Here is a 15,440-nt window from a genome sequence, read left to right as displayed (position 1 = left end):
CAGCCCCGCCCGCACTCCGACAGGACATGAGCCACACCAGACCCCCATCCACGGCTTCTCCCTCAAACCCCCAAAGAGGCGGCCTTGACTTCGGTGAGGACAGGGTACACGCAGAACACTGGATTCCCCGGCAGTTCCGGCTGGAGCAGAAAGGGACAGACAGACACGTTGGAGGACCTGGTGGAGCATGAGGTCACCAAAGACACCGGGACTCACTGGGGTGCCCCTCAGCAGGGACGCGGCCTGGTCCCCAAGGGGGAGGGAGGGTTAGGGTTCTCCACAGGCCCGAGGGGACTCAGGTGGCCAAGAAAACACACTCCGGGGGCAGGGGCAGCTTCCAAAAATGTCTCCGAGCTTGATGATTGAAAACTTACCATCAACCTTGAAGACGGGAGTTCAGTTTAAAGCCATGTTAATGATATTACGCGGTGGGGGAGCTCATGTTTCTAGTGCCAAGGTCCCCGATGAGAGGCAGAAGTTTCCAAAAGTGCGTGTTAAAAGTAAGTGACAGGCGCAGCTTTGCCAGCTCCGATCCCCGTGCCGGCACACGCGCCTGGCGGCGGCTCCTTTCTGCCCGGTTCAGAGTTGGCTCCGGCTCCCGGAGCAGCTGGCCGCCCCGTCTCCCCCCGAACAAGCCGCAGAAGGGGAGCGGGAGCTGGAGGGGCAGGCGGTGTCGGAGGACAGGACGATGCTCTCTGGACGAAGCAGCATTGGGCTGAAGAGCCTCCGTGTCAAAGTCCCGACCGGTGGCCAGCCGAGGTCCCTGGCACGAGAGTTGGCTCTGGACCGCTGCCAGGGGGTGGCTCTGCGGGGCCCCTGTGCACACCCAGCATGGGCAGCACTGCCCACGAGGTCCTCCAATAAGCATCCGCTCAGCTCAGGATCCTGCTGCCCCTGCACCTGGCTTCCCGCGACTGGGAGCCGGCGGCCTTGCCAGGGGGCAGGAGGCGGAGGGCAGCTGAGACCTGTCCGACAGGAAGGGCCCTTTCGGGTCCCTCGCCCACCAGGGTTTCGGCGATGGCAGGGTAACCTCCAAGTCCGGGAATCGGAAGCGGTGTTACCATAGCAGCCCCGGGAGCGCAGAGGCGCAGGTGCTGTCCTGAGATAACCCCGGTCAGTCCGTCCCGCAGAGCTGACAGAGGGCCGTGCGGGGCAGGCGTGAGGGCGGAGGCGGGCCGTGAGGGTGAGCCCTGGCGTCCACGGGTGGCCACGGGCAGGGGCGGCCGTGCAGTGCACGCCCACGGGACCGCCCCGCCCTGAAGACACCGGGCGAAGGCTGGGGCCCGCCGGCCATCGGGAACCCGGCCTGGGCCACGGAACCTGCACATCAACGTGCCTCTTCCCCGTCACCGACAGAGACCGGCCGGGAAGCTGTGGTTTGAACTCACGACATTTTGGAAAAGGAACTGCCTGGCGTGGCTTTTAGAACTAGAAGAAAAGAACATAAAATGCTAACTTATCTGCAGCTCCTTCTAGAAAGTCAGAGGCACAGGTAGCTGGGGGGGGGGGGGTGCTGGGTGTGTGGGTTGGAACCTCCAGAATCCTGCTGGCCCAGGACCTGTGCCCACAGCTGACAGCAGGGCTGTGGGGGCGCCGGCCGCAGACGCCCCGGTTCACTGCCTCCGCCAGAGCCGTGGGCGGAGGGGGCTGGCTGCAGCCTGGACTCGCCTCCAGCCCCCCCGAAGGTGTGCCGTTCCCCGGCCCTGAGTGCCCTGCTCCGGACCTGCTCCCAAGGGCCTCTGCGTCTCCTCCCTTTCCGAGCGGAGGAGGCCTAGTTCCCCGCTCGCCCGGCCGCGCTCCAAGCCTCACTCCTGCCCTCGCCTGACGGTTTTCCGTGACCAGGTCTGGTCCTGCCACCTGCTGAACAGACATGACCAGGTCCCTGGCCCCTGTGCGGCGCTAGACCTGTGTGCCGGCCCCACTGCCCCGTCGCTCCCCCAGAAAAGCCCACACGAGAGGGGGGTCAAAACAGCCAGTTAGCTTCAAGCTCCCCAACAACCAAGAAGCGCCCCCATGGTGACATGACATTCACACGTCATCTTCCACAGCCCAGGGCCCGGGGACCCGCTTGGGGCAGGGGGTGGGGAGGGATGCCGAAAGGAGGGGGAGGGGCGGAGAGCAGGGCCCAGCTGTCCTCTGAGATGGGCAGGAGGCTGGCTGCCACAGTGGACGGCCATGAGGCCGACTGGGCCAGGAAGCACGGTGGACGGTGGGCCGCCGAGAGCACCCAGCTTGGCGTCGGCTGTCCACTCACGGAGCCGAGCAGGGTGCCATTCCTGCCCGTCCTCTCCGGCGTTCACTTCTCTAGGGCGGGGCTGGGGCCTCAGGACGTACGGTCTCGGGGTGACCATGCCCTGGTACCCTCCGATCTCAGCTCCAAGAACCGGCCAACGACGCCATGTGCCGCGGCCGCTCTGCTGACGTCCTCCAGCGGCCTGCCCAGTCCTCCCTCCACGGCTGTGGTCCGGCCCCCCTGGAATGGGCCAGGGCCACCTCCATCCCCACCCCGAACCCCGGTGCTGCCGTCTCCTCCTGCCCCTCCGTCCATCACGTTCCCGGGCCAGAGCTCATCCCGTCCTCTAGACGGTCAAGGCCAACAGACCGAAGACGACACTCGCCCACGCTAACAGCCGTGCCGCCTGGGCAAAGGCTGAACGTGTCAGGAGGTGCCCACTGCACGGAGGCCGGGCGCCACCATCGCAGGCCGAACAACCTCCAGAGGGGCTGGAGCAAAGGGGGCCGTCAGCAGCAGAGGTTGCACATGCTCACCTCTCCCCCACGGAGTCCCCACACCCAGACTGACAGAGCGGCCTCCTTCCGGAACATTCCCGGTGGTCACGGCAGAGCGGAGAGAGGTCAGGGCAGACCACAAGCTCCGTCTTAACCTTCTGCCTGTGAGTGACAAACACGACTTCCAGCCACAAAGCCATGACTACAGGCATTGCCCCAAGAAGGTCGCGTGGCCACATGAAGCTTCCACCGCTGGGGGGAGGGAGGCGCCCTCTACTGGGGACTAAAAAGTGAGTCTGTCCCTGGCTGGTGAGGCTCAGCGGTTAGAGCATTGGCCCTCGGACCGAAGGGTCTCAGGTTTGATGCCCAGTCAAGGGCACGTACTTGGGTTGTAGGTTTGATCCCCGGCCCCTGTCAGGTTTGCCCGGGAGGCAACCAATCGATGTGTCTCTCTCACATCAACGTTTCTCTCTCTTTCCCTCCCTCCCTTCCACTCTATCTAAAAGTCAATGGGAAAATGTCCTCTGGTGAGGATTAACAACAACAAAAGTGACTCTGTCTCCAGAAGGCCGACCCGAGGCCACGGCAGACTGTACGGGTCGCACTGGGACGTCTCCAGAGCCAGGTGGGACGGTTCGGGCTCGGGCTTATCCAACCATCTCCAGTGGTCACCTTGCCCTTCATCCACCTTACTGCTGACCCCGACGAGGGAAGGCGGGGCCGGGCTGCCATCCCAGGAGCTGGGCACACAGATGGGAATGGGTGAGCTGGGCCAGGGAGCCCCCCGGAGCCCCGAAATGGCTCACCTGTTCCATTCCTGCACCTGCGGGCACCAAGGTCAGAACAACACCTCCTTTGAAGGACGCGGGGCCCACAGATGCTCTCTGCTGCCTCCGGCCACCTGCCGACGCTTCCGCACTGTGTGGAACACGGGACAGAATGTCCATCTGGTTTCCCGTTAGCGAGGGGGGCTCTTCCTGTGCCACACCCTGGAGAGGCAGGTGCCACCTGCTGCTGCTCCAGAATTGGCAGGGACGCCTCTTGCCATTCCAAGCAGCAGGGGAGCTGGACCCAGAGGGACATGGCTTGGTGTCCACAGGTGCTGCCCTGCAGCCCGGCCACTCTGAATGAATTGTGCTGACCTAGAGGCAAGGCAGGCCCTCTGCTAGAGCCCTCCACACACAAGTGTGCATGTGTGAGTGTGTGTGCAGATGTGAGCATGCGTCCCTGGGTTTGCATGCCTGTGCATGTGTGTGCACAGGTGTGTGTGTGCATGTGCGAGTGTGTATATGTGTGAAGAAGTGTATGCAGGTATATGTGCATGTCTGTGCCGGTGTGTGTGCACAGGTGTGTGTGTGCGAGTGTGTGTGCATGTGCGAGTGTGTATATGTGTGAAGAAGTATATGCAGGTATATGTGCGTGTGTGTGCCAGTGTGTGTGCACAGGTGTGTGTGCATGTGCGAATGTGTATATGTATGAAGAAGTGTATGCGGGTATATGTGCATGTATGTGCATGTATATGCACTGTGTGAATACGTATGCATGTGTGTGCATACATCGTGTGGGTGTGGGTGCAGGTGTGTGTGTGTGCCTGGCCTTGGAAAAGTGGGCATCAACCCCACTTCCCTGGGTGTGCTCCCCTCCCCTCCCCACAGCCGCCCTCTGTCTTCCGCTGGTGACTTGGGGAAGGAAGCACAGACCTTTCTCTTCTCAATAAAACACGAATCAGCCTGGCCAGTGTGGCTCAGGGGTTGAGCATCGACCCTGCACCAAGAGGTCGCCAGTTCGATTCCCGGTCAGGGCACATGCCCAGGTTATGGCTCGATCCCCAATAAGGGGTGTACAGGAGGTGGCCGATTGATGTTTCTCTCTCATCATCAGTGTTTCTCTCTCCCTTTCCCTTCCTCTCTCTCTAAAAATCCATAGAAACATACTTTGAAAGTAAATAAATAAAATGGCCCAGGAGGCACCTTCCGGAGGGACCTGAGTCACTGGCAGCCCACGTATGACTGCCACATGGGACATGGACAGACGTGGCTTCTGAGGGACCGGTCACGCTCCAGTCCTGCCCCAACCACAACCACCGGTACCGCAGATGGTCGGCTGGCACCCACCTCGGGCAGGGACCCCAGGGAAGAGCTGTCATGGGCACTGCAGGGGACATCTCGTCCCTAAGGGTCCCTGTCAGGGACAAAAGACCCAGAAACAAACAGCGGAAGTACACCCACTGGGCCCGGGCGGGGACCCCACACCTCTTCCTACCGATGACCTGGCCTCCGGAGGCTTGGTTTCCTCGCAGGACCGACGACGCCCAGTCCGCTGGGTTGTGAGACCCAGTGAGCTGGCGCGTGTGGAACACACGCTCTCGCCAACCCAGCCGTCTGCTGAGCCTCTCGGGAGCAGGACCCAGGGTGCGCTGGACACAGTGACGACTGCGACCCAACGGCCCACAGCTTTCCAGGAGACAGAGGGACCGCAGAGACTGCACCACGGCTGTGGACGAGCTACCAGGAGAACTGCCGGGAGTAAGGAGAAGCCGACTGGGACCTCAGGGGGGCAATCAAGGAACGCTTCCCGAAAGAGGCGACCTTTGAGCTGAGCTCTGAAGGCTGGGTTGGGATCGAAGACAAAGGAAAGGGGGAGAGGGAGAGTGAGCACTCCCAGCGGAGGGAAACTGTGCAAAGGCCCTGAGGCCCCGAGGAGCACTGGAGGCCAGAAGGAAGGGAGGCTCGGGGGTGGCCGCTGAGGACTTGCCTCTCTATCTGGGGTGCAGTGGAAGCCCCGGGCGCTCCAAGCAGCGCAGTATGCTCCCCTTTGCCTTCTTCAAAGATGCTCTGCCCACCCCACCCCGATCCACTTCCCACGCTGCAGCCAAAGCCCGTCCAGGCTGAAGGCCGTGCCTGCGGCCAAAGACGACTGAACGGAACGAGGCGGAGGACAGGACAGGACAGGACGAGCCCAGGCGTCTGGCTGGCCCCGGTGAGGCCGCTGTCTGAAGCGCAGAGGACCAGGCTCGGGGGCCTGCACGTTTGGACCTGGGGAGGCTGACGACACCGGAAAGGCCGGCGGAGATGGAGGCACACGCAGGAGAAGCTGCCGAGTCAGGACGAGCGGTGGCCGCAGCCCTGGTGCCACCGAGCTCCCCGCCCGGGGACGGCAGGGGGGGGGGCAGGGCAGGAGGACCTGGGAGCAATGGCCAGTACAGAGGACAAGCCCGGGAATGGGGACTGCTGAGCACAGAGGGCCTGACAGGGAAACTAACGTCAGGACAGGTGCCGAGAGGGCCGAGGGGTGCGGACTCCGGCCAGACAAGCCCGGACACGATCCTCCGCTGCTGGGTCTCTGCGCGTCGTGACATTACTGACCCCCATGGCCAGACCCGAGTACTGCAGACCATCCCCATCGCCCAGGCCCTGCCTTCAAGACTGACGGGGACCAGGGTTCACGCCCTCACCCTGTGTAGACACCCTGTGTAGACTGACTGAGACCAGGGTTCACGCCCTCACCCTGTGTGGACGGACAGGGACCCGGGGTTCACGCCCTCACCCTGTGTAAACAGACTGAGACCAGGGTTCACGCCCTCACCCTGTGTAGACGGACTGAGACCCAGGGTTCACGCCCTCACCCTGTGTAGACGGACTGAGACCCGGGGTTCACGCCCTCACCCTGTGTAGACAGACTGAGACCAGGGTTCACGCCCTCACCCCGTGTAGACGGACTGAGACCAGGGTTCACGCCCTCACCCCGTGTAGACGGACTGAGACCAGGGTTCACGCCCTCACCCTGTGTAGACAGATTGCAAAAATGTCCGTTGTTCACAGCTCTGTGCAAACTACTTTATGATGGGACTTCAGTCCCCCCACTAAGAGGGGTCTATTCCCTCACCCGTGGAACTGGGGCTGGCCCCCGGACACACTGGCCAAGGTGCCGGGACGAGACGGTGCCCGCTCGGAGCCTGGGCCTCGACAGGATGCGCACCTTCTACCTCCGGCCCGGACACCAGCCTCGGGAAGTGCAGACCAGGTGGAACAGAAACCAGTCCCCTAGCCCAGCCGAGGAGATTGATAAGCTTGTCCCTCCCGGAGCAGCAAAAGGTCCCAGCTGGCCCGTGTAGACCCATGAGCAGGAAGAAACACTGTTGCTTCAAGCTACCGAGTTTGGGGACTTGCTTGTTACGCAGCAACAGCTAACGGCTTCTCTCCCCCTCGAGGCTCAAACACCCCCTGGCTTCGTCCGGCTTCTCCACATCAGACAGAACGCAAGAGACAGGCAGCTGACGCCATCCTGCTGGGGCTTATTTATCACGATTTCCTCGGTGAGATCTTCAGTTTACATTTTCTTCTAATACGTTTTCAATCAGAAACGAAAGGCGTCGTTTGGAAGGTCTGCAGAGTTCTCAGGAGCATCCTTCCCGGGGCTCCTCCGGAGGGGTCTGCTCTGCGTGTTGGTGAGCACGGTCTCGCGAAGCCCTTCAACGCCGCGTGTCCTCCGGCGGCACCCGGGCCTCTGACCGTCGGAGCGAGGGCGCTGGGGCGCAGTCTGCTGTCAGTATCCCTTTCGCGCCTCTGAACCCGCATCCACGCGAGGCCGGGAATTCATATCTCAGTGCCAAGCACAGATAAATGAAACCTATTTAAAATAACGGAAAATTCCACGCTGGAGGGTAATTTTTTTTTTCTTTGGCCGCTGCAGATGGAGAAATTGGTCCTGGCAAAGCCGTCTGAAATCCACTCAACCACCGGCCAGCCCGAGACATTCTGTGGCAGGTGCGTGCAAGCTGGAAAGAAGGACAGAGACCCAGAGCACACGGCCACCTCTCCGGGCCCCTCCAGCCCGAGGGACCGGGGGTCAGTCGCTGCCCAGCACCCTGGGCACACTGGGCCAGGTGCAAACCTCGGGTCACTCCTGTGGGGGGCGCAGGGCCAGAGGTGTGTGACCCACACAGTCGGGCAATGACCCGAAGACCCCACCTTGTTCTTTGCCAGAGGCACCCTCAGGGGCTCTGCTTTCTAACCTCAGGCGAAGCCATCAGCCCCTCCCACCACAGAACAGGCCAGTCCTTCCGCAAAGAAGGCGGGGAGTCGGGGTGAGCGCAGTGTCACAGTGTCGTGACCAGGAGAACCCCAGCATCACCTCGCATCGTCTACCAACCTGCAGGGCCAGCAGCCCGGTGCCCCAGCCCGGGACATCACCTGGTCTGGCAGAGGGCCGGCCCCAAGCCTCTTCCACCAGCCCTGGCCGGGGCACCCTCGCGACACCGACCTGGACGGCACCAACCCCGCGCCCAGTCCCACCCACAGCGCACTCAGGAGCTCCTGGGGCTGGTCCGTGCGGACCGTCCAGGAGTGCAGTCTGCCCGGGGAACGTGCAGGGTTTGGGGGTGTTTTATCTCAAGAAACACTGTGTTTCGATGCAGGGGGCATGGGGACCACGCCTTGAGAAGCAGGGCTGTGGAAAGAGCCTGGGTAGGAGGAAGGACAGGGAACCACAGGACCCCAGGGCAGGTCCCGCTGGGAGGCAGGGGAGCCTGGGAGGAGAGGTGAAGGAGCCCTGGGGGCAGGGAGGCAGGGCTGGTCCCCCAAGAAGGGGACGCTGGAGCTGGGTCTTGAAGGGGGAGGAGGAGTCTCCAGGCAGCTTGGGCCACACAGCTGCCTCCCGTGCCCACGGCAACGTTCCCGAACCTCGCTTCTGAGCCTCCCGGTGCGCCAGGCCCCACGGGGCCCTTTCTCCTGTTCCTTCCCTCCACTGGCTGCACCCCTGCTCGGGGCTCCGTCTCTCCACCGGGCCCGGAGGCTTCCCGAGGGCAGGCCTGGCGGAACCGTCCTCGGGCCGCCCCCGTGCCCGCACCAGCTTCCCCGCCCGGGGAGTAGGTCGGAGCGATGGGCTGCTTGCCTGCCCCCCTCCCGAAGGAAGGAAGGAAGGGGTCTGCATCTGGTCCATAAGCTGTGTGCCCCACCCCAACATCGCTGCCGTTCACTTCCCAAGGGGTGAACTCCCCGTTCCGAAAGCCCAGCCCTGAGCTGGGGAATGCCTCCGGGGGCTGTCTGGGTGTCCGGGGCAGAGCACAGCACACCGGACCACACGGGGCGGCTGGGGCGCCGGGGACTGACCCCGCCGGAGGCCAGCAGCAGGAGAACGTGCGGGTGGGGTTGGCCCCCCTGCGTCCTGAGGGTGGTCCACGCCCGTCCTCTGCGGGCTCCGTGGGCTGCTGGCAGCCCTGGTGGCCCCGGCCTGTGGGCGCCGCACCCGTCCCAGGGCCTTGCTCCTCCTGCGTCTCCTCGCATCGCCCCCCAAGGCCCTGGTCCCCGTCCTTCCCCCGAACCCGGGCCCGCTGTCTGCCACCACGTCAGCTCAGAGCCCTGCTCCCAGCCTGGGACAGGGTCTGGGCACAGATGACTTGGGTGGGAGTGACCCCGGGAAGCTGGAGAGAAGGATCGGGGCGAGGACAGGGATGGAAGCACAGCGTGTGTGTGTGTGTGTGTGTGACATTGTTGATCTGGCCACCCTGCAGGCAGCAGGGCCTGATCCATGGGGGACCCTCAGGGAAACACAGACCACCCTTGTCCCCGAGAAGGCGGTGAGGCAGGGTGGGGGATTTCCCCGTACCCCCTGGTGGGGCTGCATGAACTCCCCACACCTCCGTCTGCCCTGTCAGCAGCCTGAGCCCCTTCCCTCCAGAAAAGTTCGGGGCAGAGAGGTGGGGTGCAGGGGTGGGAGCTGCCAGCGTGCACGGGGGCCACGGCCACAGCCCACGGGAGCTGAGCCCAGAGGTCCCCAAGGGACACATTCTCTTAAGTGGTCCCGGCAGGTCAAACCAAGGTGGCCGTCTATCTCCCTCACCCAACCCCCGCCCCAGCCTCCCCTCGAGAGCCAGCTTTCCAAGCCCCCCAGCACGAGGCCACTCACGGCCAGAAGTGTGTGTCTGTGGCCCCCGGAATTCATATGTGGAACCCTAACTGCCCATGTGCTGGACGGGGAGGTGGGCCTTAGGGAGGTGAGCGGGTGCTGAGGGAGTCCTCGTGATGGGTCAGCGGTCTCACGGAGAGGCCCAGGGAGCTCCCTTGTCCCCCGCCCTGGCAGGACACGCGAGAAGACGGAGGCAACAGAAGCCGAAGGCCATGCCGGGCGCACGGTCAGGCCCCGGCAGTCTGGACATGGTCGCCAGGAGGCGGTCACCAGGAGGCGGTCACCAGGAGGCGGGCCCCTCCACACCGAGGTCGGTGGTCGCCGGCACCTTGTCTTGAACCTACAGCCTCCAGACTTTGCCGTTTAAGCCACACCACCTACGACAATGTTACCGCAGCCGAACCAGAGACAAGAGGGCAACGTGCCGCTGGCCTGGGCGCACCCCCAACATCTCCTCCGCTGACAGCTGCGCCGGGGCCTCACCCCAAGGCTGCGCTCCCCGCGTCCCCTTCCTCGCTGCCCGGAAGGAGCCAGGCACGGCCCATGGCCCCACAGCCTGCCCAGCAGACCCTGAACCACAGCCCGCTCAGGGCAGCCCAAGGAGAAAGGGTTCGGCTTGGAGACGGGCCCAGAGAAGCAGCCCCAGCCCGTCAGTCTAGAGTGTGGAGGTGGGCGTGGTACACAGCCCGGGGGTGTCGTGGCCTTCGGGTGGCCCTGGCAGCTGGGCAGGAACAGGCACAGAGACCCCCGTGGGAGACGTGTGCAGCCCACTCGTGGGCAAGCACCCAGGAGGTCCCCACGGCAGACCACGGACCGGCAGACCACGGACCAGCAGACCACAGACCGGGGGCGTCCTGCCCCACCCCCTCGCTCCTTTTTCTGTAATTAAGCATCTTTTGTTTTTCGAGGATCCCATCCTGTCTGAGTCCTGCATGTGAGTGTGGGGCCCCCACTCCCCTCCTTCAATGAGGCCTTTGCTGAGAATTCACAATTCCCCCGAGGCCTCCGTCTTGCAAACATTGCTTTTTACCGCTGTTAGGCCTTAATTCTAATAAGCCTCCTCTGTATTACAGACGCGGCCGTTGCTTTGCCACCACCAGGGAACCTCCCCCGGCGGGAGGGGTGGCGAGAGGCGGGCAGGACGGGGAGAGGGACCCTCCCTTTACTCCCTTCCCGCGGTGGAATTCACCGTAACCTAGTTTCTGGGCCGCAGAGTGGCCGGACCCATGCAGATCCCTCTCGGATGAACTGTCTCCGACCAGTGTGTCTTCTGCGTCTCGGTGTTTTAAATGGCTGGCGGGGGGAGGGGGGGCAAGGGAAGCTCACAGCCGTGCCAGGCACACGTCCAGGTCCCTGCTGGACCGAAGGTCTGCCCCCACCCAGCACGGAAGCCCCTGCCGACAGGCTCCAGCCCTGCGGCCAACGGAGGAAGTGGAGGACAGCGGCCCGTGGGCTCCAGGAGGAAACCAACCTACTTGGAGGAGAGGCACGCAGCGGACTGGACACCGCAGGCAGACTCTGCCTCCTCCTCCCTCCGCTGGGATTTGCTGTTTTGAGGTGCACGGGGGGATGGAAGGAGAGATGTAACAGGAAAACAGCGCTGTCTGTCTGCATCCTCAGGACAAACGGACAGTCCCCTCGCGTTTTCTTACCGCGTTTATTAAGCACCTACCGCGTGCCGGAGAGGGGAGAGGCTGTGCCCTTCCCCCACCGCTGGCCCGCGGCGGCAGAACCACGAGTTACGGCTGAGACGGTGCCAGGATGCCCCCCAATCTCCTGGGCACTTTCTGAGACTCGGGGTGTGTGTCTAGGAACAAGGCCTTCATTCCGGAAGGTTCTGCCTATGGAGCTGTGTGAGGGGCCCCCAGAAGCACCCAGGCCATGCGGAGGGCGGAGAGGAAACAGACCTTTGTCTCCAGCCCCCGAGGCACCCTCTGGAAGCGTCTTTTCCTTCCGCCAACCAGCCCGTCCCAGCCCATCCCGTCCCCACTGTTCACTCGTGTGGGTATTTAGGTCCAGGCACTAGGACCCCGGGAGGCACGGGGGTCACAGACCACCCAGGCACCACTGAGCACAGCCAGCCCCGCAGCCCCTGCCCCGTTCCTGCGTCCACGTGGCCCCGTGTGCCCTTCTGGGAGGGCAGTATGCCACAGCCGGTTGCTTAAACATAAAAATTCAAATCGATACCCTACCTAATATAAGGCACTTCGACATCAAGATCATTTTTTTAAACGTTGGTGCCAAAGATCATTGCTGCCCAGACTAAAGCAGGGGGCAGGGGTGCCATGAGCCTTCCAGGGCCCCCAAAGATGCCAGGGTCTGTGTGTTCCAGGCTCAGATACCACACGGGAGCCCATTCCCCCAACCGAGCCTCCCACCGGGCCCCAGACACCCGCCCAGCAAGGGCGTGCTGAGCACCTACTGTGTGCCAGGCGCCGTCCCCGCCCTGAGAGCCACGGACAGGACGGTGCACGTGACTCCAGGTTAAACACCCAGACTGGCCGCAGCCTCCGTCCCACTGCCCGAAACAGCCGCCAAGCCCACCTCTGAACAGACTCTTCTTTCTTGGCCATTTTAACCTGTCCCCGCCTGGGCGGGGGGCGGTGGGGCGGGGGCTCTGAGAGGCGGTGTGCCAGCCGCCAGTGGGGAGAGGGCAGGTGCTGGGACGGATGGCCCTGGCAGCTCACGCTAAGCCGGCCGCCAAGTCACGAGGGGCTCTCGTTCGTTCCAGCAACCTCCTGGAGGGAGAGCAAGGTGGCAGCCCTTGGCCCGTGGACAGCGGATTCTTGGATCCCGCAAAGTATAATTGTGGAGGCCAATCTGCCAGCGGAGAAGCATGCAGCACACGCTACATATAAATAATATCGATTCAGCTGCCACCGAGAGTTGCCCGTCTCACTTCTGCTTGCCATTAGCATCAATAACCGCACGCTGCTCCGCGTAGACAGGCTACATGGCACCCTGGACAGCACAGCCAACCCAGGGCCACTCAGCCAGAGGACTCTCAGGCTGCCTTCAGAACAGCCCGGCCCCTTCCAGAACAGCCTGGCCCCTTCCAGAACAGCCCGGAACCTTCCAGAACAACCCGGTCCCTTCCAGAACAGCCCGGCCCCTTCCAGAACAGCCCGGAACCTTCCAGAACAGCCTGGCCCCTTCCAGAACAGCCAAGAACCTTCCAGAACAGCCCGGCCCCTTCCAGAACAGCCTGGCCCCTTCCAGAACAGCCCAGAACCTTCCAGAACAACCCGGTCCCTTCCAGAACAGCCCGGAACCTTCCAGAACAGCCTGGAACCTTCCAGAACAGCCAAGAAACTTCCAGAACAGCCCGGCCCCTTCCAGAACAGCCTGGCCCCTTCCAGAACAGCCTGGAACCTTCCAGAACAGCCTGGCCCCTTCCTAGGCGTCTCCCCTCCCTTTCATCTACTCCCCACTCTGAGCCCAGCACAGAGGGGTGACTCAAAAACACACCTGAAACCCCCTTTTTGGAGGCATTCTGCTCTCTTTGGCAGCCAAGCCTGGTTCTGGGAAAACAGTCAGACGAGCCAAGGTTCCCGCCTGGGCTGCAGGGAAGGGAGCGGATATGGCTGCACACCACCCGTCACCTGCAGGGCACCACCTTGCTGGTGCCAACCCCAGGGGCAGAGCCAGGCCCGCTCCCTCCCCGGCCAGAGGTCACCTTATTTCCCCTGTGGAGCAGCAGGCCCTCAACCCTCTAGCAGCACCCCGCCCCAGGCCCTGGGCACACCCTCCCCCGCACGGACCCCTCGCCAGCCGATCGGCCAGGGCGAGGGCTCAGGAGGCATGAGGCCCAGTCCCCACCCTACCCAGCCAGCGGCCCCCGAGCATGGCTGTCGTAACCTTTGAGTGACAGTGCGCACGCACGTCCCAAACGCCTGCTGCCTTCCATTCGGCCACACCTGCTCCCTGCCCAGGACGGGAAGGACCTGGGACCTGCCCAGGACGGGAAGGACCCGGGACCTGCCCACGGGCCTTCAGCAGCTCCCAGGCCTCTCCAGGAGAGGGCGGGCACCCTCCAGCATCCAGAGTCCTCTCCAGAAGGACTTCATGAGGACGCCCCAGGGGCGCTGGGCTCACTCACCCCAAATGTCTCCTCAAGAAAAGCAAAGCCCTGCCTAAGGCTCGGGCTCATGAATTGGCCAAGAAGTCAACGATGCCAGAGTCTGGGGACACCTCCCGTCTGTGGAAAAGTGAGACCGGCACAGAGGTGAGGAGCCAGGTGTGGCCATGCCGGCCGGGCCGGGACAGAGGGACGCAGGGTCCCGCTGGGGATGAGCCGGGCCCGCCGGGAAAGCAGGGGAGGGGGGCGAGGCCCTCCGACAAAAGTGTTTCTGCTCTTCGCCAGGTTCAAGAGGAGGAAACAGAGCCCCAACGCGAGCCCTCTGGAGCCCCCAGTGCTGATCTCTGGCTGCGCGGTCTAGTGCCAGGGCCCTCGTTCTTCACAGCCGTCCCCAACACCCAGAATCTACTGCCCCGTTCTGGTCCTGCGTCCACCATCCCCCGCTCAATGCTCTGCGCACCTGGGCTGGCTCCTGCCTTCCTAGGGGAACAGAAGAACAGCCTGACCCTGTGGTCAGCAGAGAGCAGACACCCCACAACCCACTGGGCCTTGAGGCCTCAACCCCAAAGCAGCCGACCACCCTGCCCGTCCGTGAGAAAAGCAGGCAGCCCCCAGGGCGACAGGGCACACAGCTGGCCCGTGGCCTGGTCACTTCTGTTTTTAGCTGGTGGTTTAACCACAGATGCCAAGCCTGGACCGTGGGCTCCCTGGGGTTCCCCACACTGCATGGCAGCAGGACAACACCCCGACCCATTCTGAGGGCCCCTGTCCAAGTAGAGAAGAGTCGGAAGGAAGCTCGGTCTGGCTCCTTTCTCCTGCCTTGACCCACCCTTTCCCACCATCCCCTGGACTGTCCCCAGAGCCCTGCGGAGTCACCGTGCACAGCGCGCCCGGCTCATGCCCTCTGGCAGCTGCAGGGGCCCCGGCGGTGGTGCACGGGCCAGGTAGAGCCAGCGCCCCGAGTCAGCTCACGCATGCGCACACGCCACCTCACCGTTAAGGACCTGGAGTGATGTATTCTCTGTTCTCCGGCTATAATTATTTTCGCGTGGGAGACAAATTCTGTCTGCAGTCTCTCAGAAACGCTGCACTGGAACATCGCGTTGCACGGTCCCTGGAAACCTGGCCAGTTCCCACCCTTCCCTCCGCTCCAAGCACAAGGCCCAGGCCACGCACGGAGGGTAGAATGCCTCCTCCAGGCCACCCCACTTCCAGCAAGAGCCCCGCGAGCGATGCATGTGGGTAACCATGGCAACTTCACAATGCCTCAAAAAAAATAACTTTGCACCTGGCCGGTGTGGCTCAGTGGATGAAGCATTGCCCCATGGACGGAGAGGTCCTGGTTCGATTCCCAGTGAGGGCACACGCCTGGGTTGCAGGCTCGATCCCCAGTGGGGGGTGTGCAGGAGGCGGCCGATCGATGTTTCTGTCTCACATCAATGTTTCTATCTCTCCCTCTGTCTCTAAAAAAATCAATAAGAACATATTTTAATAAAATAAAAAATAATAAGCTGTTGGTTGTTATTTGGTGCTTGAGTGAGCTGGGTTGTTTCTTTCCTCGTTAAGGTAAGAAGGTCCCTGAGTAACCCTCCTACGAGTTTAGGACAGCGTCCGAGGCCCTGCCCAGACTTCTCAGCGGGGGGGCAGTGTCTCAGCTGAGCCCATCGGCACAGGTCCCGGCTCTGTCCCGGAAGGGCTGTTCTCCATGGGAACAGTGTCCCCCTCC

The sequence above is a fragment of the Molossus molossus genome, unplaced genomic scaffold (assembly GCF_014108415.1).
Source record: "Molossus molossus isolate mMolMol1 unplaced genomic scaffold, mMolMol1.p scaffold_m16_p_19, whole genome shotgun sequence".
Classification (NCBI taxonomy): domain Eukaryota; kingdom Metazoa; phylum Chordata; class Mammalia; order Chiroptera; family Molossidae; genus Molossus; species Molossus molossus.
This window is presented reverse-complemented; position numbering follows the sequence as displayed.